This window comes from Rhincodon typus, chromosome 1 (genome assembly GCF_021869965.1).
Source record: "Rhincodon typus isolate 14 chromosome 1, sRhiTyp1.1, whole genome shotgun sequence".
Lineage (NCBI taxonomy): Eukaryota > Metazoa > Chordata > Chondrichthyes > Orectolobiformes > Rhincodontidae > Rhincodon > Rhincodon typus.
This window is the reverse complement of record NC_063332.1, coordinates 156,604,881-156,628,721: the sequence shown is the minus strand read 5'-3', so window position 1 is coordinate 156,628,721 and position 23,841 is coordinate 156,604,881. Positions and strand designations below refer to the sequence as shown.

General features: G+C 38.8%; 1 long non-coding RNA gene across 1 annotated transcript in view; it reads right to left on the bottom strand.

The window, feature by feature from the left end:
* Nucleotides 1–856: 856 nt before the first annotated feature.
* Nucleotides 857–23,841, bottom strand: part of LOC125483653 — a 62,289-nt gene continuing 39,304 nt past the window's right edge. The window contains exons 2-3 of the long non-coding RNA XR_007262597.1: nucleotides 2,625–2,792; nucleotides 857–1,947 (exon numbers count right to left, since the gene is read on the bottom strand). This is a non-coding gene — a long non-coding RNA (uncharacterized LOC125483653). The remainder of the gene's footprint in view (nucleotides 1,948–2,624; nucleotides 2,793–23,841) is intronic.

Genomic DNA, 23,841 nt, shown 5'->3' with positions numbered 1-23,841 from the left:
CCTCCAGCCCCACTACCCCCGGCACTTTACCCTGCAACCGAAGCAAGTGCTACCTCTGCCCCTACACCTCCCCCCTCACCCCCATCCCAGGCCCTAAGAAGACCTTCCACATCAAACGGATGTTCACCTGCACATCTGCTAGTGTGGTATACTATATCTGCTGTTCCCGTTGTGGCCTCCTCTACATCGGGGAAACCAGGCGGAGGCTTGGGGACTGCTTTGCGGAACACCTACACTCAGTTCGCAACAAACAACGCACCTCCCAGTCGCGAACCATTTCAACTCCCCCTCCCACTCCTTGGATGACATGTCCATCCTGGGCCTCCTGCAATGCCACAGTGACGCCACCCGAAAGCTGCAGGAACAGCATCTCATATTTTGCTTGGGAACCCTGCAGCTCAATGGTATCAATGTGGACTTCACAAGCTTCAAAATCTCCCCTCCCCCGAACGCATCCCAAAACCAGTCCAGCTAGTCCCCGCCTCCCTAACCATTCCTCCTACCTCAAGCCCCATCCCCATCTCCTACCCACTAACCTCATCCCGCCTCCTTGACCTGTCCGTCCTCCCTGGATCGACCTATCCCCTCCCTAACTCCCCGCCTACATTCATCTTCACTGGCTCCAATCCCGCCTCTTTGACCTGTCTGTCTCCTCTCCACCTATCTTCTTCTTTATCCATCTTCTATCTGCCTCCCCCTTTCTCCCTATTTATTTCAGAATCCGCTTCCCCTCCCCCATTTCTGAAGAAGGGTCTCGACCCGAAACATCAGCTTTCCTGCTCCTCTGATGCTGCTTGGCCTGCTGTGTTCATCCAGCTCTACACCGTGTTATCTATAATTGATTATCCCTATTCATTTGTATAGATCGTTTTTCAAGACTTAGACGGAATAAATATCTTCAGGTTTCTTTAAAAGTATCTATATTTGAATTTTCCAGTTATTTTTAAAGCATCTTACTGATTCTGAATTTTGAGTGAAATTGGCTCCAAGGTAAATGGGCTACAACTCTTTCGACTCGCACATCTCAATGTTTGCAGACGACAGGTTATAGGATGCAAAATTTACAGCTCAATTCATTTTGCTTTATTTACAGCAACATTGACTTGATTTCTCCTTCCAATGTCACAAAGAAAAAAATTAATATGAAAACAGGAAGAATTTTTTGTTCACATTCAATGCAAAATTTAAAGCCAGTCCCAACAACATTTTGTATAGAAATGTTCAGTTAAAATACTAACAGGACTATTTGGAACCATTCAATGAATGGAAACATACAGTTGTAAAAGATTTTTCACTCGACAACAACAGCCAGCTGGTAGAGGGAATGTGAAAAGCAAAGAAAGCTGCCTGAGGGACAGTCAGTCTTATGTTAAAATGCACAATAATTCTGTTAGAAGTTTCTTAAAATGATTTTAATTCCCAGAAACTTTTTATGGTGGGATTTCCTCAGACAGAATGTGCCGGAATTAACTTTCGCCATGGGAGTCTCACCAATCAACTGGATAACTGGTGCATGCCACATAGCATCTCCATGGAGGAAAGATGGTCAGAATCAAGAGCCATCAAGCACTTAATAGGCCAGCATTGGGGCGACCTCAGTACTTTACTTAAGAGTTGCCAGTCAGTCACAGACCAGCAGTTCCCCATTCCCATCAGTACCACTGGGAGTGGTAGCTGTTGTCTGTCATACATCATCAAAGACCAAATATCTCTGAGGGACAGAGACATTAGGTGAGTGAGAGTGGAATGGGTATGGTGGAAGGAAGTTGGAAGAAAACGCAAGTGGTTGGAGTGTGAAGCTCAGCAGCAACAATCCGCGCACACCCCCACCTCCATTCTTGATGTTGTGCCCCTCTGTAAGACACTGAGTAACTTTAGATGTGGTGTCCCCTTGGATTTGTTTTTCAAACTCCGCAGGTGGTAACCCTTTCTCCTGTTGCTGGTTGACTAGAATAGAATAGAATATTGTTTATTGTCACATGTATTTTTTTACACAAAAAAAGTAATGAGAAGTGTTTAAGTCACCATGCAACAGTTTCTAGAATATTAACAGAAGGGATGGATAAAATTTTTTTTTTTGAAAATAACAGAAAGTCCATCTGTCGGGGGCACGGTGGCTCAGTGGTTAGCACTGCTGCCTCACAGCACCAGGGACCTGGGTTCAATTCCACCTTCGGGCAACTGTCTGTATGGAACTTGCATATTCTCCCCATGTCTGTGTGAGTTTCCTTCAGGTGCTTTGGTTTCCTCCCACAGTCCAAAGATGTGCTGGTTAGGTGGATTGGCCATGCTAAATTTGCCCATAATGTTCAAGGATGTGTCCGTTGGGTGGGTTATCGAGGGATGGGTCTGGGTGGGATGCTCTGAGGGTCAGTGGGGACTTGCTGGGCTGAAGGGCCTGTTTCCACACTGTAGGGATGCTACGATCTATGATTAGTTCAATTCACGGCTTTTGGGTTCCGAAAGACCTCTGTGCCGAGCTGCTGGAATACCGGGCCGGAAGCTGCTGCCAAAGCAAGCCATCCAGGCCGGGGTGCAAAACTTTGCAGAAGCTGCCCACCGAACACAGCCATAAAGCTCAGAAGGAACTGCTATCACCACCCCAGCAGCCGCCCACAACATACCTCCTCCACCTCGCCGACGTCATCTCTGCCAGTGTAACAGCTGGTACCGGTTCCTCATGCTCGCCCTTCTGCAAGCTGCCCACTCGATGCCACTGCCAGCGTCCCACTCCAGGCTCATTAGCCGCTGCCATGCTCCGGACCGCAACGAAGCCACCTCCCTCCTGCCTTCTGACAAAAAACGAGAAAAGAAGAGAAAAAAAAGTAAAAGAAAAGCGGACAAAGTGGACAAGCCCCAGGCAAGGAGCCTAGATGCTGCCTATTCCACTGCTGCCATCGACGGGTGGTGTCAGATTAAATGCCTACTCAAGGGCTCAGTTAATATACAGCTGGGAAGTTCAATCTTGACCTTCATGCCCCAGACTTAATTGGGCAGAGGTGGGCAGTCTTGGAGTCCCCACTCTATACCTTCCCTGTCCAAGTAAATGCTGCCCCCACCTTGATATCAATTGGGCACTGCATTAATTTCTGTCTTATATCATAATAAGTGATTTTTTTTAATATCGGAAAATGAATTAATTTCCTCTAACTTAGCGGAAAAGTAACAATTTTTTAACAGTAGGAGTTAAATTCAAACACAGATAATATATACCTATGTGTTTAGTAATTAATCATCTTCACCAAAAGCGTTAAGCAATTATATTCAATATTCAACAGTCCCTTCATGAAAAAAAATACCTTGACAGGCAAATTTCAATGTTAAAGGACCTGTGATTTATCAGAACTCTCAAAAACACTGGTAAAATCTCATTAATTTAGGGGGGAATAAGTGTTGGTTTGTGGTCAATTCACTTCTGGACAAATTCTGATTGAAGTGAGAAACTATATTAATGTCCCAATTCATTAACAATGTAATTATGCTCTCTTTTTACTAAAACACTACCTCATTGTAATGAAACTCAAAGCACCAACAAGAACATTCTGCTGCATTTCTCTCAAAATGTGACTTCTAGATCAGTACAAATTAATGCTCCCAACCAGAATGCGCTGAATCTCAATCTGCACACTAACTGAATGTCTTCATTGGACTTTTTTTTTGAGGTATGCATTCCAGTTCAGCTCAGGAAACTAATCAGTCAATACAACTCAAAAGAAGGCTTATGAGCAGCCAAATTTGATTAACCAACAATTTACCTTGATAGAGGTGAACATCTTTGTTAATAGAGCTCCCACATTTGTTTCCTCATCGTTTTCCCAAACAATTTCAGGCAGGACTCCAGAATTAGTAAACCAGGAACTGACACAGATTATTTTGACCATTTGTCTTAAAACAGTGATAGAAATACTTGATTAATTTAACCAGTTCCATTCCATAGGCATCTGAGATGCCTAAGGAGTGCTGACATATTAGAATAATGTTGTCCAATATTACTTCATTTAACCTGGCAAAATGATACCCAATTCCATTCCTGCAAAATTTTGGACCAGGATGCTGCCCCAGTATTCTGGAATTATAAGGCAGGGTTTGACAGTGAAGACCAAAGAAAATGAGTTTTATTTTATTTTATAAAACTAATTCTATTTACTGTAATGCTTTGGATTGTTTCTGGTGTTCTGCATGTTGGTCTGACCAAGCTGTTATGTCAGCTCTGTTATTAATCCTTAGTTGAATGCCTGTTTTTTAGCTAAAATGCAAGGTCATCCTGATAACCAAGTTCATTTTTAACAAGAACATTTCACTTTGATGACAAGTGCACCAAGGTGTTCAGCCTTTTGTTTTGGAGCCACTTTTAACAAGACAACTTAATTTTTGAAATTGAGCAAAGTGGATTTGCATGAATAACTCAATAAATTGTTGCAAAATTCCTAATGGAGAACATGTTGATTCTATAACATTTTGATGATATTAATAGAGCTTGGCCAATTTAGTTTAGTAACCATCAGAAGGATCGGCTTTAATCCAAATGGTTACGGGGCAGATATTTTTGACCCAGGATTCATTTTAATTAAAGTGGAGTAGCGAGCATCTGAAAAGTATGGAAGTGGTCCAATGGATTTGGAACCTGGAGTGAGGTAGGCCAGGGAAAGGCAATTGGGATGAAGAGCTTTACACACGAAAGGTAAAGGTAAAGTCACCCAGTCCCGCCAGACAATAGGGCTGCTCTCAGTTGAGGGGAGAGGTTGAGAAGGAAGGACCTTCATGGTAACCTCAGGCAGTACAGGAATTAAGCTAATTCTGTAAACCAACATCCTGCCAACTGAGTTAACCAAACCCCTTTTCATTTTATAGACAACAATCGCGCTGAATCAGCTTCCAATATGGATTGATATGTTCAAATTTTTATTGAAGAGCTCAATAGTCTCTAGGTTTGAGAGCAGTTGCTGTATCTAAACTAACTCCTGCCCTATAGACTTTGCGGAAGACATAGGTCTTTGCAGAATAGAGCATCAGTACGTTTAACCAACATGCAGTCCATTTTATTGACAGAGACATTATCCTGGAAAAAAAACTTAAAATAAAGTGAAAATTGTTGAAACTTAAAGATTCCAAGATGCAGTTTGAATTTTGTTGTAACGTTTTTATAGAAACAGTTATGCTTATAAATAAATTCTGCTGTATTCATCACATGCACGATATTGATACATATTACTGTATGCTGCTGAAATGTGCAGAAGTTACATTGAATCACTTTTTAATTTTACACTGTCCTTGTCTTGGATTCAGGACATTAAACCTCATTCATTGTGTTGGACAGGCTATTTTCTTTTTTGTCTCTGTTAGCTTTCTGAATTCCAGCAGGCATTCTATTGCACACTACATTGACCATTGATTTATTTTGTAATTGCTTATGCTGCTCTCTGGAAATTTGACTGCATCTCTTTTCTTTTCAATATCTTTAAAGACTAGACATCTTCAGGTTTATTTAAAGAGGTCATGACAACAGAATGTAGTTCAAATGCAGTACTGATCGAATTCAACCTGCATGGAGTTTTGACAAATTACTGAGATGGAACTATGCTTGAACTTTCTAGGTTTAATACGTTATCACCAATTGATTAGGCTCAAAATAAGTTGCTTTTTTTTTGTAAATCATTACATATTATTGGAGGCCTGCTTCAGTTTTTGATGTTGTCCTACCGACTGGAAATTGTTAATTTTTCACTTATTTTGTCAATTAGACTCTCAAAAGGCATTCATAAAAACTCAAGGTAATCAGATGGTGCAACGTCTTAGAATATTGTCCATTCATCCCGAGACTTAGCTCAAAGATGCCATAGACGATGGTGGAATGGGAGGCCGTGGCATTTTGAGAACATGGGCATCTTTACATTGTACCTGTTCATCTTATGGCTGGAAACTTAGGAACGCTTAGTACTGAAATTGTGTTCAAAAAGTTAAATAAATGTTGCATTCTTGGCATGAATATTGTCTCTTTGATGAATACGAAATTGATGTTAAAAATAATTTATAGTTTTTATTTATTCGCTCATGGGGTTAGGGTGTTGCTGGCTAACTGCCATTTATTGCCTGTCCCTAGTTGCCCTTGAGAAGGTGGTGGTGATCTGACTTCTTGAGCCACTGCAGTCCAAGTTATTCAAGGCAATTTGTATAGGAATATTTAATTTCATATTGTTTCTTCTCGGTGTTTAGCAAGTTCATATTGGCTCAATGATTGTTTTGGTTTCTGATGGTCAGACATGATGAATAAGGTCCAGTAGCAGTATATGCATCAGTGAGGTTATCACATTCCAACACAGGTTAATGTAATTATATAAATTAATTTGTAATTTTGACAGAAATGTTCCGTTAAAGGCCAGCAAGTCAGCATTTTCTTGCAATTTTACTGTCACTGTGAAATAGTCCCACTGTGCTCCAGTAATAAAGTTTTAGGGGTTTAAGGTCCATGAAGATTCTCCCGATTGTGTGCCTTTGACAGAGGAACCACAAAAATCCAAAAACCACTATAAACCTTTATCTATGCAAATCCTACACTATTTTTGTGAATTTTCTACTACAGTCATAGGTGGATAACCGGGAGAATGTTTGTGGGCCTTGAACACCCAACTGTAAATTCAATTTCAGGGTTCAATCAGACTCCAGAAGAAGGGAGTCAACTCCACTTTTCTACGGATTTGATTTGACCACAAATTCTTGATTTAGCAACTGTTCATCCACAGCCATGATGGAAAAACATCCCACTGAGAATGGATTCGATTAAAGCAAGTCACATTATTGCTTCCAGTCAGTAAAGAAACCCACACATATGCTGCTATACATTCAATTGAGAGCTGACATGAACAGCTATGTATAACATCATGAGGAGGGTGGTGCAATTTTAGGGACTGAAGTTTCTACTGAAGTTTCTATCATCCTTTCAATAGGATGAACAGTAGGCAAATGCATATAGCTGCAGCACACTTAAGGAACTTATGCAAATAACAAAGAAAGGGTCGGAAGATCACAAGTTGGGACTGAGAAAGCAGGGCTGCCTAAGAAAGTTGGGATTCTCGAGGGAAGCAATTACTTTATTGTAATTAGTAGTTTAATGGTACCAGTAATGTAAATCAGCAATCTTCAAAACCAGAATATTGAACAAAATAATTAAGACAATGAAATATTAGTTAGATAAATTAATAACCAAATACTGAAGAAGCTTATGCTTTGAGCAAAGTCCGACAACCACTGAGAGAAGGTGATTGTCGTGAGTGATTTAATATTGTTATGGACACAGAAAAATTTTATATCTAAATATTGGACAGGATCTTGTAGCAGGATATCTCATGACATAAATTTATTCCTATATCATTGAATTCTAAAAATATGTAATTAAGTTGATTGTTACTAACAGTGTAGTGCAGATCAATAGCGTATCTATGAAATGAATGGATAAAAACCCCTTATCTCTTTAACCAACAAGGCTTAAATATTCACATAAGGGTAACTTGGAGTAAGTAATTTAGAGTTGAATTACGTTAAAAAGAAGCGAAATCAAAGATGAGAAAGAAAAATTTGATTAGGAGGAAAAAGAGGCAGAAAGCCAAAAATCTAAATCCTAAAGGATATAAATTTTAAATTTAAGCAAGTCACCACTTCCAGAAATGAGACTCGACAGGTTCAATTGTCCGGCTTTTGTTCCATGAAGAATGCCTGGCATTTCATTGACAATAATTAATTTAAAGGAACAGGTAGTTCTACTAGAACGCGTGTTTTGTTAGTACAAATTGGCTGTTACAAGATTCATGAATAGTGGACACTGTTTGGATAATGTGAACTTTCTGCTGTACAGGAATAGCGATTTCCCTATAATGCAATTATCTATAGCACAAGATTATGCAAGAACGCAACTATCGCGTTATAGGCGAACTACCTGTACTTATGTTCTTAAATGCTAGACTTAACCTTCAGCTCTGAGTTTAATTGGCAATTAGTGTGCAAAACTAATGAGCTCCAGAACATAATGGGGAGGCCAAGGTGCAAAGTCACATGCTCAAAGCCAAATATGTATCACTGCAAGTTAACCAGTAAATCCTGGAAATTTATAATTGTGTATTTCTCAATCCCATTAAATTATTGGTGGATTTACATTTGAGTAACAGGGCACATTATCAAAATGCTATTATGTTTCCATCAAAATCTGTCACATTACTTGAAAGTAAATTATCAAAGATGAGCTAAAGAAAACAGCTTCAAATTGTGTCAGCTGAAACTTTAAGAATAGAGATTAACATATTTTGTCAGATGAAGGTATCAAGAGGAATGAAGCAAAGGCAGGGGCAAATTGAGTTCAGTGCAAATACATTATGTAATGGAATGGTGGAAAAGACTGAGGTAGCTGAATCAACTATTCCTGCTCTCATGTTCCTATATCAATGCCAGGGCAGGACTGAGATTAAAAAAAATCTTGTTTTACAGAATCATGATCAATATGAAAATACATTTTCAGATAGTGCAGGGAAGACAAATAAAAGCCTCTAATAATTTCATAAGTAAATAGATGCTGCTGAAATTAAAGTTACAAAAGTTGAAAGAACGAATAGGAATCAAATAATATACCACACCTGTTATTCACAGGTAATATTTTGAAAGTAAAGGTTTAAAATACTTTTCTATTCTTTCTGGACTGATATTACAAAGTTTATCAATGGTACTGTACTCTAGAAAAAAAAGACCAATATGTTGACGGTCATAGCAATAGTTTGGAAAATGAATAATGTTGCAGGAGCCATCAGGAGCATTCTGAAAGAAAATATCACATTCTAATTGAGGGTTCTGACGGCTTTCAACTGCACAGAAAATGGAATTGACAGCTTGAGAGAAGGTTTAGATGACTGGCTGCAAGCAGAGGAAAGGAGCCTGCAAAGGCCACTTTGCCAAATTTACTTAACTCTTTCTGATAGATCTTCAAGTCAAATGATCTGTAAAATTTAGGGGAAGGCTGTATAATAATTAATTTTCAGCTGCTGGAATCACATGTAGGGAAGGCCAAGGTAGCAGAATTTCTTCTATAAAGGGCATCAGTGGAGTAGCTTTTTTTAAAAAAAACAATAAAAGTCAACTGCATCCACTAAGCGAGCTTTTCTATTTCAGATTTTTTTAAAAAATGAACTCAAATTCCACATCTGCCATGGTGAACATTAGCCTCGAGCTTTAGATTATATACCACAGTGACATCACCTCCTTTCTACTCATAGGGACATGGAGCATTGAAAAACAGTGGTACCCACCCTGGCAAGTGCAGCAGATCATTTACCCTCTTGTGACTTCAGAACCAAGGTCTCTCGAGCCACTGACAGGTGTTGACCTCTACAGCACCCTCTGTCCAGGCTGCTTTTATCAATCAGGATGGCCTCTTGTTAGCATCAATAGGGGGAATATATTGCCTTCTCTCACGGCCAACATTCAGGAAAACCTCTAGTGTAGTACTGACATGATTAATTAAATCATGACTTTATTGGCACGGTTTTTAAAGGTTGCAGTCAGAGAACTTTATTTTAAAATTTGTAGAGAAGATAGTGTTTGCTGTTATAGAGCATGAAAGGTGGGGAAATATCCATTTTGCCCATGAAGAAATGGGAAAATGCCACAGTAGCTCCGAACAGTGGGAAGGCTGTGAAAAACGCAAGAAGCCATCATTTTGATAGTTTAAAAGTTGGGGGGTGGGGGGACAACTGAAAGAAGGTAGGAAAACCCAGCAAGCACCATGGAGAAACTGTATTACAAAGAAATGAGATTCTGAAAGTTGAAAGCAGTGAATCACTACAGAACAGCCTGTAATGCAATTTAGAAATCTACTGGAGAGCTTAGTGTGGCATTACAGCAGTACAGATTTTGAAAGAATTGGCAAACAAAGAAAATGCTTTACAGAGTCTAGCAAACTCTAGAGAAAATGAACTTAAAACAGCATTGATGAATTTAAAAAAAACACAGCTTATGGAACAGCAGATTACAAACAATGCTGAAATGACACCAATTTAAATTAGATTGATAGCAACAAGAATAAGCATATCAAAAATAAATTAAAGGAGGAAAATACTTCTTCAAATATCCAAGGTGGACCATACAGAACATAAGATTAAAGTTATTGATAGAGACCATTTCTAAGGTACAAATCTGCTTCAAACTCAACAAGGAGTTGGAACCTGAATTATTACATTAGGGTACTCAGTGGGTTTGATTGTGGATGCTGCTATTAATTTGTAGAATCTTAACGAGTTTCAAGGCAGTTATAAAAACCTTTGATGATTATATCTCTCTGAGAACAAACAAAATTCTTGAATATCTAAGATATGACAGAATAACTTATCTTCCAGGGAAATCCATAGACAATTCTATCAATGACCTCATTAAGTGCAAAACTGTGATCATGTAGTTTTTAAATCAGAATTTATAAGAAATAGGATTGCTGGAATTGTTGATGAAATGTCACCAAGTTTCTTACAGTGCACAGATGACTTAACTCGAGAGAAAGCTATTCAAATAATGCTGGAAGCGGAAATCAGAAAAACTCACAAATATATCTTAAGAGGAAAAAATCAATCCTACCTCTAAAAACAGCAACATTTCTATTCACTTTGTCAGGTAAGGGCACATTAAAGAGGCACATGATGAGTCAACACAGAGATTATGCAAGATGCCAGACGTTAGGAACCAGTTTCAGTACTTTGACAGAACCAGACCTCATTGGCACAGACAATATCCAGGCATGTCAAATGAAAGCTATACGTGTTAGATCGTACGTCACTTCCAGGAGATTTGCATTAGTAAGACAGTTTCAGAAGAGTGGAAATGCAAGTGATTACACACTGTTCTACACAGGAAAACACGGATCATCAAAAGAACCATGTAGGGTAGCACTGGACTGACAGTACTTGACTGGGTGCACAGTAGCCTTTTAGTTGACTCTGGTGCCAGGATCCTGGGATATGTGACGAGTACTTCCAACTCTGGTGAGTGGGGCACTGGGCTAGCATCAGATGAGAAGGGTACCATGGGGCATTGTAGGTAGCTAGAAAGGCTAGTTTTGTATGATAGTGCAAGAAAACTCACTAGGTGTTGCAGAGAGAAACCTTCAATTAAATGCAATCAAACTGATACTTTGCCAAAATGTGGCAAGAATTCTGTGGAAACTGGGAGTTCTACATTAACCTTCACTTGGAGAAGATGTATTCCATACAGCTCCGAAAAGTCCTAGTAATTATGCCAGACTTGTAATATATTTGTACTTATTGCTATAATGCACTAAACCATCTTGTTAATTAAGCCAACCCATCTTCAGATTAGACAAGCCATAGGCACAGTATAGACAAAGGTGGATTGGTAGCAGTGAGCTACCACAAAAATCCTTACCTTGTGCCACATACTGTAAAAGGTGGAAAATACACAAGAAATTGGGGGAAAATGGTCATATAAGTGCATGAGTTTTCAGGTTCGTGCAAGAATTGATACAAAGTGCGTGCATGCATGCACCATCTCAAGCAACAGAAATATCTTCCCTCATTTGATTCAAATAAGGAAGCGTTAATGATATCAACAGAAAAATCATGCAGTCAAGATTACCCCGCACTGTGTACTGATAAAGAATCTTATATAGAATTTTAAAAGAGCATTGGTCATGATTAAAGATAAGACAAGCAAAACATTTTTTTTGGATAAAGTCTAAACACAGTTGACAACACATATTAAATGTTAGAAGTGCTTCTTAAAGCTGAGAAAATCATCACTGTGTTGTGGGTGTTCAGATCCAAGTGCAGGATATGATCCTTGTTCATTTCATTTGAATTTTCAAAACACTTTTTACTGACTGTAATTGTAGAACTGGTTTGAAATGTTTGAGAGTTCAGGAGTTATTAAATTGATGATGCAAAGGATTCTACTACAAAATGGATGTTCTACCTATTTAGCCACAATTTCTTTGGCTTTTAATAGACTCTTTCTGTGAGAAATGAAAGGACATTCTCATGTTTGCCTGAAAAAAGCAGGGATAATCTGGTTATTTGTTTGCAGTTTTTTTTATCTCTGCATGTTTAAATTAAAGCAGTAATTACTGTGTCTCTATTTCAAATAATTGCCCTCATCTGAACTGTCTCATAATGTTGTATTTTCAGAGAACATTAATGAGCACGTGCATGTGTCAAGTTTCAGTGTTATTTTGGTAATTGTGACTGTTCCGTTTTCTGTGAGGGAGTGGATTGTGCATAAATATATCTTCTTTAAGGGCAGTGAGGTCTCGTGTTTTTCAATACGTACGTAAGTAGCTACTGCCTTAGCTCTAACACTGTAGGTATTGATGTAAAAATAATCAGTCACCATTCTTCAGAAGGACCTCAGTATGTGATGTCTTTTAGGTTGCCTGCCATGTGATCGCTCAGGGAAATGACAGAACAGAATTTGTAAATAATCTAAGCTTGTCCTTTATTTAAAGGCACATCTTCATGATCAATCCTAGATTATTAACGCTTACGTGCCCAATTAGGCACTAAATTGGACTTTTGAATTCAAAGATTTCATAAAATGCCAATTAGAAAATAACCTGTTATATTTGACATTTTCTGTGATTAATCCTAAAACGCATTGAAGGAGCCAAATGAAAGAAGTTGTGTTCTACATTCAACTCTGCTGCCCTCAGAACGATTGATGTGAATGTTAGGAATCCAAAATGGAAAATCTTAGCTTTCCCAACACTAACGTCTCTCTATTTGGTGAATACAAAATTCTTGTGGTAGAGAATTTTTTTAAAAAAAGCACCTTTTTTGTGGGGAAGGGCTATCTCATTTTGGAATTCATTGACGTGTGGTTTGTCATGTAAATAGTTTAAATGAATCTGAGTAATTTTATTTCCTGATATTTTATCAGTGCTAGCATCTCCCCTTGCAGAAACTGGAAAACGTACCGTGAAACATGTTGCGGATAGATTTGTCGTGAAATATTATGTTTGAATTACATCTATCATATTGCAATGGTGGATGTGACTGTTAAGTTAGACCAGAATTATGTTTATACACATTTACTATTGTTGCTCAGGGAAAGCCAGGAATCAATTATCCTGATCTGTAATGAGTTAGCCAAGTACATTTTGTACCTAAAATTATTGAGTGTTTTTATTGGATCATCATTAAAAAATCCTGTAAGGAGTGAAAGGACTATTGCTGGAAATTTCTCTTAAGCTTTGCCACAATGGTAACTCATATATAGGAGGGCCTTCTTTTCCAATTGCCACCATAATTATGTCTTTTTTTATATTTTAGGTATTTATTCTGGTGAATTTATTCAGGTATACTGGCTTGCTGTGAGATGGCACCACAATGGATATGTTGCTGGTTTAAAAATGCGGGTTAATGCTCTATGTACATGGGTTCAAATCCCATGGTAGGAGTTAATACTTTTCTATAAATCAACACTTAAAGCTGCTGACTATGAAACAGTAGATGATTATTTCAAAAAGAACTGATTCAGTGTTCCCTTTAGAAAGAGAAATCTGCCATGCAATCTAGCATATATGTGACTCCAAAACACTGCAGTTTAGTCAATGATTTATTTTTGCCTCTTGTATGTCATCTTACTTGATACAACAATGTTTTATTATTTGTATACATTGGAAACCAGGCATGGATATCATGACAATTAAGAAACCAATGGACATTCATCACAGCTATGGTTATACAAGCACTATAGCATAGCACCTCATTTAATGTAACATTAATAGGTGACAATAGAGTTGCATGCATTTAATAGCATGTCATGCTTCAAATGATGCCAGTTAAGAACATAAGAATATAAGAAATAGGAGCAGGAATAGGTCATCTGACCCATCAAGCCTACTCTGCCATTCAATAAGATCATGGCTAACCTTTTTGTGGACTCAGCTCCACTTACCTGCCTGTTCACTATAACCTTTGATTTGTTTACAGTTCAAAAACCTATCTATCGTTGCCTTAAAAAAAGTTTCAATGAGGTAGCCTCAATTGCTTCAGTAGACAGGGAGTTCTACATATTCACAATCCTTTAGATGAAGAAGTTCCTCTTCAACTCAGTCCTAAATCGGCTTCTCCTTATTTTGAGGCTGTGCCGCACACCCCCCACCCCCCGTTTCTAGATTTTAAAAAATGAAAGAACTGTGGATACTGTAAATCAGAAACAAAATCAGAAATTGCTGTAAAAGCTCAGCAGATCTGGCAGCACTTGAGAAAAGGTCACTGGACCCAAAACTTAACTATGATTTCTCTCCACAGATGCAGCCAGACCTGCTTTTCCAGCAATTTCTGTTTTTGTCCCCCTAATTCTAGTCTCACCTGCCAGTGTAAGAAACCTCAGACGAGGTAAGAAGGAATCTGAGATCTTTATACCCTCAAGTCACATGCTATGATACAGTGATGATACCGTGAGCATGTCTCTTAAAGGTAGATTGTGAGCCATAACACAACTTTCCCCTTTTTCAAAATTAAAAACTTAGCCCAAACAGACGTGCATAGTTGCACATAGGCACATATGAATGTCACTGCTGCCAAACATGATGAGAGTTTTGCTTTCATCAATGTGTCTTAAAGTGATGCAGAAATGCTTCTGTAATCCTTCACAACATAAAGAAACAAGACATAGATATCACTGACATTAAAAATCCAATTAGTTAAAGCTACTATTATGTGCAAATGTTATATTCATAAAAAAACTGTGTCAATGCTAAATTTTTGTTTTTTTCACAGCATGGCATGCTTTTAATAGTATGTCATATTTTAAATGATCCCAGTTAAGATGGAACCTGAGACTTTTATACCCTCCAATCACATGCTATGATACAGCAAAGACATAATGAGCATATTTCTTAAAGGTGTACTGAGAAATGGAGTATGAGAAAAAACACACAGTTGGCATTTAACTGTCCTTAACTTGGTCCAGTGAGTGGTATAGTTCAAGGACAATTAAGGATTGGCCTTTACAGTAAAACTCATAGCCCACTTAAAAAAAATAATTACAGGCGAGAATTTCACATTAATAGGTGGGACACACTTCCTGGTTGTCATGCAATGGTAGCATCTCACCTTTGAGCCAGAAGTTTTGAGTTCAAGTTGTACTTTAGGACTTAGTGACCCTTGAAATTGTGTCATAATGTGACCAAACATGCTAATTATCAAGCTGTGAATCCTCTTGATATGCCTATAGCAGGCAGTAAGAATGGGAGAATTTCTTGAACAGTAGAATTATATGTAGTACAATTGCCACCCTATGTTAAAAGACTCATGCAGGTGTCTACTGTGAGCAAGCATTATCCTTCCTCTGAGAGAATACATGCATACACTTGCCAGTCCCAATAATCAAATTGGGAATAGATGTATTTGGACTTTTATTTCCTTTGTACATTCTTTTTAAGCACTTCTTGCTAATCTGAATAGCTCACTTCTAAAACATTAATCACTTATATAATTGAAATGAAAAGCATATTTTAGGAGATTATGAAATAAAGTTACATATACTGACAACTAAATAGCTCTCCAATGATACTGTCTGTGTAGATCATGGATAAGAACAGATGCTTACTCCCACCCCAATCCTGTTCCCTTAAAATTGATAAGTTACATCTTTATCCAGTGTGCTGAAAAGTAGCATGAAAACCTAGCTATCATGCATTAAGGCATGGAGAAGCATTTTGAGGCATTCAGAGAATGCTTTGTCTTTGATCCAGAAGAAAATTGCCATCGAAGAATTCTTTGGAGATCTCCACAACTTCTAAAATATGTTCTTGGTGAGTGCACCCAGGAGGTAAAGAAACAAAATCCTATTGTTCCAACCTTGAACAAATATGTTTCAGTGCTGTGTACTGCAAAATAGTTTACCACAGACTTCAAATGAATGCTTTCTTCCCTTGTCTGTGAAAGGTTCTGTTTTCTGTCAGTACAAAGTTACCAAGGCTCCAGCGGGAGCATAGCTGATCAGTTTATACACATGTCCTGATCCATTATTTATACTTACAGTGGCAATGTTTAATTTAACAGATAAAGATGCATGGTTTAAAGAAAAAGCTAAAAGAGGTAAAACATCTGACTTGTTTAAAATTCACTATTATGTCACAGCAATATGCATGGAATAAAATTCATCCTGAAGCATATGCTTACTTGCCTTAGGGACTTTGTGCTTCTACAGCAATAATGCATTAATGCTAATTTGTTTCTCCTGGAGAAAATAGGTCTGCTTGACTTTAAAAATGTCATGAAAGAGCACAGTTTTGCAGATCCAATAATAGTGATGAGTGTTGTCAACATCGGCTCTTTAGAAACTTAAAATTTTTAGGCTGCTGAATCTATATACTCATGGCACACGGGGAGCCATCAGATGTTGTGACTTGCAATCAGTCATTATAAGGACTGAAGAAGCATCATTTACGATAAAAGGAATCTGTAAATACAGAATATGATTATAAGAATGAAGATTTCTCATTCTGTAAGTCGGTCAAATTATCTGGCAAAGGTACTTAACTATTAAAAGTGAAGAGCTTGAAGAAATCAGAATGTAATGTCAATCTTCATGCAAATATCAGAAAAAAAAAACAGCAGGAGGAAGGCTTAAATTCAAGAGTTTATAGGAATTTCTCCTTGGAGTGTGCATAATCTCACCTTCAGTATTTTACCATTTTTTGCTAATAAAATATACACACATGTATCTTGTAAATATTTTTTAAATCTTAGAGCCACAATTCAAATCAGGATAACATAACTAAAGTCAAATGCATTTTACAGTTCACACATATAAAACATAATGATTAGATCTTGGTAATAGATGTGTCATCTTGCCTTGCATTTGAATATGCTCCTTAGGTTATGAACAATGAAAGAGAATAATCAACATTGCTTTTCTGTAAAGCATTTTTGTGTACAAAGCCTTTTTAACTAGAGAATATACAATTGCTCCCAAATTGTTGTTTTGACCTGCATTCAAATTTTTTAATGAGGTCCTTTGTGGAATGCAGTATTGCTGAAATTGTAATGTAAATGCAACAGACGACATGAGAATGTAGAGGGATTTGAATGTGATCAAATTTTGGAACTGTAGAGGACAGTGTACTTCTCAAAGTTACCGGATACTATCAGGTTAAATGAGCTGCATGCTATTTTACAATCATTCTCTATGCTGCTAGCCAGCTAGCTGCCCAAAACTGGTAGATAGAGTTCATTGGCAAACTTCCGTCTGATCACAAGCATGGAGTATGCAGTCTATATTTTGACACCCAAATAATTAATGGGGAAGAAATGGGACAACTTCATAAGTGGGAAGGTCAGCAGTAAATTTGGACAGCTTTCCAATTGGAACCTAAAGGAAAACTTTTTCTCTTCCTGGCCTTATTACAGTTTACCTTAAAGGTCCTCCTCTGACTCCCCATCAAGTTTGCTATAGCTATGAGTTATTGAGTCAGAGGCACAGATTCATAGAGTTATACAGCATGGAAACAGATTCTACAGTGCATCTAGTCCATATCAACCATGTTCCCAAACCAAACTAGTCCCACCTGCCTGCACTTGGCCCATATCATAAGAACATAAGAACTAGGAGCAAGAGTAGGCCATCCGGCCCCTCGAGCCTGCCCCGCCATTTAATAAGATCATGGCTGATCTTTTTGAGACTCAGCTCCACTTACCCGCCCGCTCACCATAACCCTTAATTCCTTTACTGTTCAAAAATTTATCTCGCCTTGCCTTAAAAACATTCAGCGAGGCAGCTTCAACCGCTTCACTGGGCAGGGAATTCCACAGATTCACAACCCTTTGGGTGAAGAAGTTCCTCCTGACCTCAGTCCTACATCTGCTTCCCTTTATTTTGAGGCGATGTCCCCTAGTCCTAGTTTCACCTGCTAGTGGAAACAACCTCCCTGCCTCCACCTTATCTATTCCCTTCATAATCTTTTATGTTTCTTTAAGATCTCCCCTCATTTTTCTGAATTCCAATGAGTATAATCCCAGCCTACTCAGTCTCTCCTCATAATCCAACCCTCTCAACTCTGGAATCAACTGAGTGAATCTCCTCTGCACCCCCTCCAGTGCTAGTATATCCCTTCTCAAATAAGGAGACCAAAACTGCACACAGTACTCCAGGTGTGGCCTCACCAGGACCCTATACAGCTGCAGCATAGCCTCCCTGTTTTTAAACTCCATCCCTCTTGCAATGACAGACAAAATTCCATTTGCCTTTTTAATTACCTGCTGCACCTGCAACCCTACTTTTAGCGATTCATGCACAAGGACAACCAAGTCCCTCTGCACAGCAGCGTGCTGCAATTTTTTACCATTTAAAACATAATCCATTTTGCTGTTATTCCTACAAACATATCCCTCCAAATCTTTTATATTCATGTGCCTGTTCAAATAGCTTTTAAACGTTATGACTGTTCTTGCATCTACCATACCCTCTGGCAGTTGCTTCCACATACAAATCACTTTCTATGTAAAAATGGTGCGCCTCATGTCCTTTTTAAAACTTTCTCCTCTCACTTCAAAAATATACCCACTAGTTCTGGACTTCCTCACTCTTTCCCTAACTATGTCATTCTTACCAATATGTACAACAACTTCTGGCTTCCTACCTTCCCCATTCACAATATGCTTCAACCGTTTTGAGACGTCCTTGCCTCTGGCACCAGGAAGGCACCATAATATCCTGGATTCATGGTCACAGCTGCAAAATCTCCTTTCTGCGCCCCTGGCAGAAGAATTACCTATAACAATTATTCTTTTAAATCTTGACAAACCCCGTTTAACATAAGATTCATTTGTAGTGCCCAATATCTGACTGCCGCTTCTGTTTTCCTCTGACGGACTATCCCCAAATGGAATACCTGTTTGAGGGAGGAATAACCAAAGGAGATTTCTGATCAACCTTCTCGCCATTCCTGACAGTAACCCATCTTTATGACTGATACTGCTTTGTAACCACCTCTCAAAATCTACTAACCATTACACTCCGATCTCCTCAGTGACATTAAACCTAAAAAGAAGAAGCTCTTAAAAGAACCTTAGACATTAAAAACAAACCTTTCTTACCCACAGATTTTAAACTTCAGGATGCAGAAGAGAAAAGAAAAAGAATAATTAAACGTTTAAAATCTTTTTAAAAAGTCAAGCACTTAGCTGAAACTCTCATCAACCAAAAAAGCCCTCTTCAAATCCTTTTATCAGCTAAATTTCAGATCTCCAGATCTGAGAAAAGAAATGCCGATCCCTGATCCCGGTCATTAGGTGGGGAATGGGACTAGGCAGATTGATCAAATGCCATCAATGTTCCACTGAAATCAAAGGATCCCAATTTACATGTATTATTTACATCTATGCTGCTTAAGAAAATGGACCAGTTAGGATGCTGGCAGATGATTAATAAACGAGAACAGGATGCAATTCATTGTGTGGCTATTTTATCTACACCCCTATCCCATTATCACGGGCAGGATGAATTATGATTCCTCTATGACAGTATAGAACATGTGTAGTTTTCTTTTTCTGTGTTATCTTGGCTCAACTATAAATACAATTGAGAGGTTCTCCACAGTGTGTTGTAATTCTTAAAGATTTAAACATGCTCATTAGACAGCAGCCACCACTGGAAATGTTGTGAAGATATGGTCATTTAATTAGTCTGGCAATTAATTATTTAAGTCAGTTCGGCTGCTGTTTCTGTTTTTATTTTCTTCTTTTTCTCTTCTTCTTTTCTCTTTTATATTGCTTACCTCTTTTTGAAGAGTTCAGTTGCGGTTATGAAATTGGCGTCGGCAAGTAGGCAAGTATGGACTTATGGAGGTCAGCAAGTGGTGACACGTGGTGGCGACGTTGGGGAGACTCTGGGTTCCCAGCGACTTCTGCATCGACAAGGTGGTCCTAGTCCCAACTCTTGGCCGGCTGCAGCGGAGGCAAGTTGGGGTTCCCGGCAGTATCCGCGTACAGCGCAGACTCATGGTGGCAGCAGCGGTGGTGGGTTTGGTCCCATTACCAGACCCTGTGGCACTGGTCGCGGCTGCGTCGATGAGATGGGCCCGAAGTGGACTCTCCTAGCAGTGGCGGAGTCAAGTTTAGGCTGGTGCGGTACCCGGTGACAGCGGTGGCATCTGCATTAGCAAGGTCCAGCGAGGACTCATAGGGATGAGGGTGTCAGTGGAGGCGAGATAGCGTTGAAGAGTAGCAACTTCCCATTCCAGCGGTGGTGGTGGGGCAAAGGGGGCTCATGCCTGACCACCAGGCTGATGGCCCATGGTGGAGAACTTAACAGGAAGGACTGTAAAGTTGAACACTTTTTCTTATTTCTTTATTCTTCTGCCTTTATAATCTATGTCTTTGTTTATTTTCTATGTCTTAAGAAGGCGCCAGAGAGTAGCAACATTATACGATACTTTTCACTGCTTTTTGTGACAAAATATATGCAACAATAAATAAAATCAAATAAATTAAATATAAATTCAACTTTCTTTTATTCTCCCTGTGCTTTCTGAATGATTTTTTTTCTCATTATGCTGCAGCTTCCGGTTTGACACTCATGATTTGCTTAAAAGGGAGTCAGTCAAACTGCGTGGATCAGACAGATGGTGATGATTTGCCTACTATGCAAAACATTTCCTTCCGTGATGGAGCTGATTTGTGGCTTTCCAAGCAAACCCTTGGCCAAATGAAACAGGGGTCAACAATCAAACAGGGGACCTTTCTTATCTTTATAGCTCAGCTCCATACCAGATTCATAAAACTGAGCCTTAGGAGTAGCAGATAGATTGCAGTTTATTTTAGTCTGTGAAGAACAGCTTTTAGTAAATGGTTGCTATTCAGCTGTCAGTAGTGTGTCATTTCATGAAAATGGATTGAATGGATAAGTTAGTGTCATTTACAAGCATTGTCAGTGCGCATATCAGTCAGAGTGAATGATGATCACAATTTTTGTTCTAAACTGTTAACTCAGAATGTAATTTACATCCTAAACCAGTGCTAGACTAGTTTTTTTTATCATCCTTCTCCCCACATAACTTGTTTCACAGAATGACCTGTGGAGACATTTATAATGGAAATACTTGCATTTATATAACATCACTATGCTATCCAAAGCAACCTACAGCCAATGGTGTATGTTTCAGACAGCGAAGTCACATTTGTAATTTAGACAGCCATGGCAGACAATATTTACAGCGCAAGCAAAGGTGAACTTGCCACAGTCTAAACTGACTATAGGGTTGTTGTCTCATCAGAGAAAAATGACCAGCAGTGATTTAATCTGAAGATTACCACGCCTCACGTAAGGAGAGAGGTTGAAAAAGAAAGGCCTTTGTGACAACCTCAGATGGTGGGGGAAATAATTCCATGTTGTTGGCACTACTCTGAATCACTCAGTCAAGGAAACTCACTATAGTCTTATCAGATCAGGTCAGTTGGGCTTTTATCTCAAATGAGAGAGATGATTAGTGGTGACTTATCCTGACAGCCATCTCACCTCAGGCAAGGGGAGATGCTGAGAAGGACAGTCCTTCATATCAATATCAGTAAGTGCAGGGATTGAACCCACACTGGTAGTATTAGACTGCTTTGCAAACCAACCATCAAGCCAACTGAGCTATATCAACCTTGCATTAAGCAAACACCCAACAGCAGCAATGTTAAAAAGACTAGATAATCTGTTATTATGACATTGTTTGTGAGATAAAAATAGCTAGGATATCAAGGATAACTCCCAATCTTTTTCTAAATAATGTTAAAGGATTTGTTTTATGTCCAGTTGAATAGAGCAAACAGATCAAAAGTTATTAGAAAACTGTCACATCTGACAGTGCAGCAATCCCTCAGTGTTGCATTGGCATGTAAACCTAGATTTCCTTTTATTGGATTAGGACTTGAAACCACAACTTTTTGACTCAGAAGCAGAATGGTGCCCAGCACAGCTAACAAAAGTGCACTGCTACTGGAGGGGTATATGCTTCTTTAATGTTCTTCTTCTAGTGACTTTTAAACCTTTGAGATATCGCTGCATTATAGAATGGTTGCATTACAGAAAAAAAGACCATTTGGACCATTATATTGCTGTGCCTTCCTTGGATATCTTGCTGGAAATCGAGCCTCACAATTCCCAGAGTTGTCACAAAATTTAAGTTTTTTTAAAGTACACAGAATTTCCCAATTTACCTGATTTTCAGACCTATGGTTTATAGAAGGCATGGACCAAGTTTTAGTACTTAATCATTATTATTTAATACAAGTAAATAGGTTATAGTTACAGGTAAACAATTGTGAACTGTCAGTTAAAACTCCAACTCCCTTCTAAACTGTTTCTTTATACATACAGACAGATAAAAACACAAACATAATAAAATGAAAAACAACATGGATGTTTTGGACAGACTGAGAGACTGGGAAGGCAGTTCTGTGGTTCTTGTCCACAGGGACCTCTGAGATATTTCCTCAACTGAACCGAACGCTGCTCCTTGGTCTCCCATCTCCAGATACTTTCACTTGTTTTCAGCAGGTACAAGAGCCTGGTACACAGTTATAGAAAAGTCTCTGAATTATTGATTAAGTCACAGTTACAGCAACTGCTGGAGGAAAATTGAGCTGCTTTTCTTCACACCTAAGCGAGGCTTTGCTGCAGAGGCAGCACGATGGCTCAGTGGTTAGCACTGCTGCCTCACAATGCTAGGGACCCCAGTTTGATTCCACCCTCTGGCGACTGTCTGTTTGTACATTCTCCATGTTTCTGTGTGGGTTTTCTCCAGGTGCTCTTGTTTCCTCGTGTAGTCTAGGTGGATTGGCTATGCTAATTTGCCTGTAGTGTTCAGGGATGTGTAGATGGGTGGGATCCAAGGGTCAGTGTAGACTTAGTGGGCTGAAGAGCCTGTTTCCACACTATAGGGATTCCATGATCTATGAGAATAGATGCTGTTCCTGAGTTGGAGAAGATCAGATGATGTTTTAATATTTGCCCACCAACTCAAGTTGTTTAGCCACCTGAGAACCAATCCTATACTTGTTGGCAGGAAAAAGACCTTAGTCATCAATAACTGGTCGCTTGTTGCCGTCTAAATCTCTATTTGTACACAACCTTGGCTTCAGCTCGACTGCAAATCATATTTCCATGACTGCTTGAACAAACAGCTGTGTAAGTAGTACTTAAAATGAGTGTTAGTATTATGGACCAGACCAAACCCCCTCAAAATATATCAAGATAGTCTAGACCCCGACCTTGTCTTATTTTTAAAGGCAAGTAAAAAGTGTTGCATTCCAGACGTAATTCAATTGGTCAAACTATCAGGCTTGAAGCAAAACACACCTTACTTTTACACCACAGTTAAATCACAAACAACAAAAAAAGAAGAATTGAAATAACAACGCTGTTCACAAACTCAATAGAATAATTGATTATTTAACTAATAAACAACAACTGTTCCAATTTCATAACATCCCATAAGCACACCCTTGGCAAAGGCAAATTCCATAAAATAGATTGTGTCACACACAATTCTAGTAGCAGGAAGAGAACCCAAGCTTTTTTCTAAAACAGAGAGAGAAATAACAACTTCCACATCCAGCCTGAAGACTCCAGCAACTACTGAAAGCTAAAACTAAAATCCTGGTTCTGTAGGAACTTGACCCCAGCCCTTCATGCTGCTTCTATTTTTCCAACTTTAAAAAAACACAAGCGCTAGCTAGACTCAGAACAGTCACCTCTGCTCCAAGTTTATACCCCTAGCTTTCAAAAGAAACATGACAGAACAAATCCTTTTCAAAGGCACATCTTGTAACAGTTGACGTTTCGGGCCTAGACCCTTCATCAGAAAAG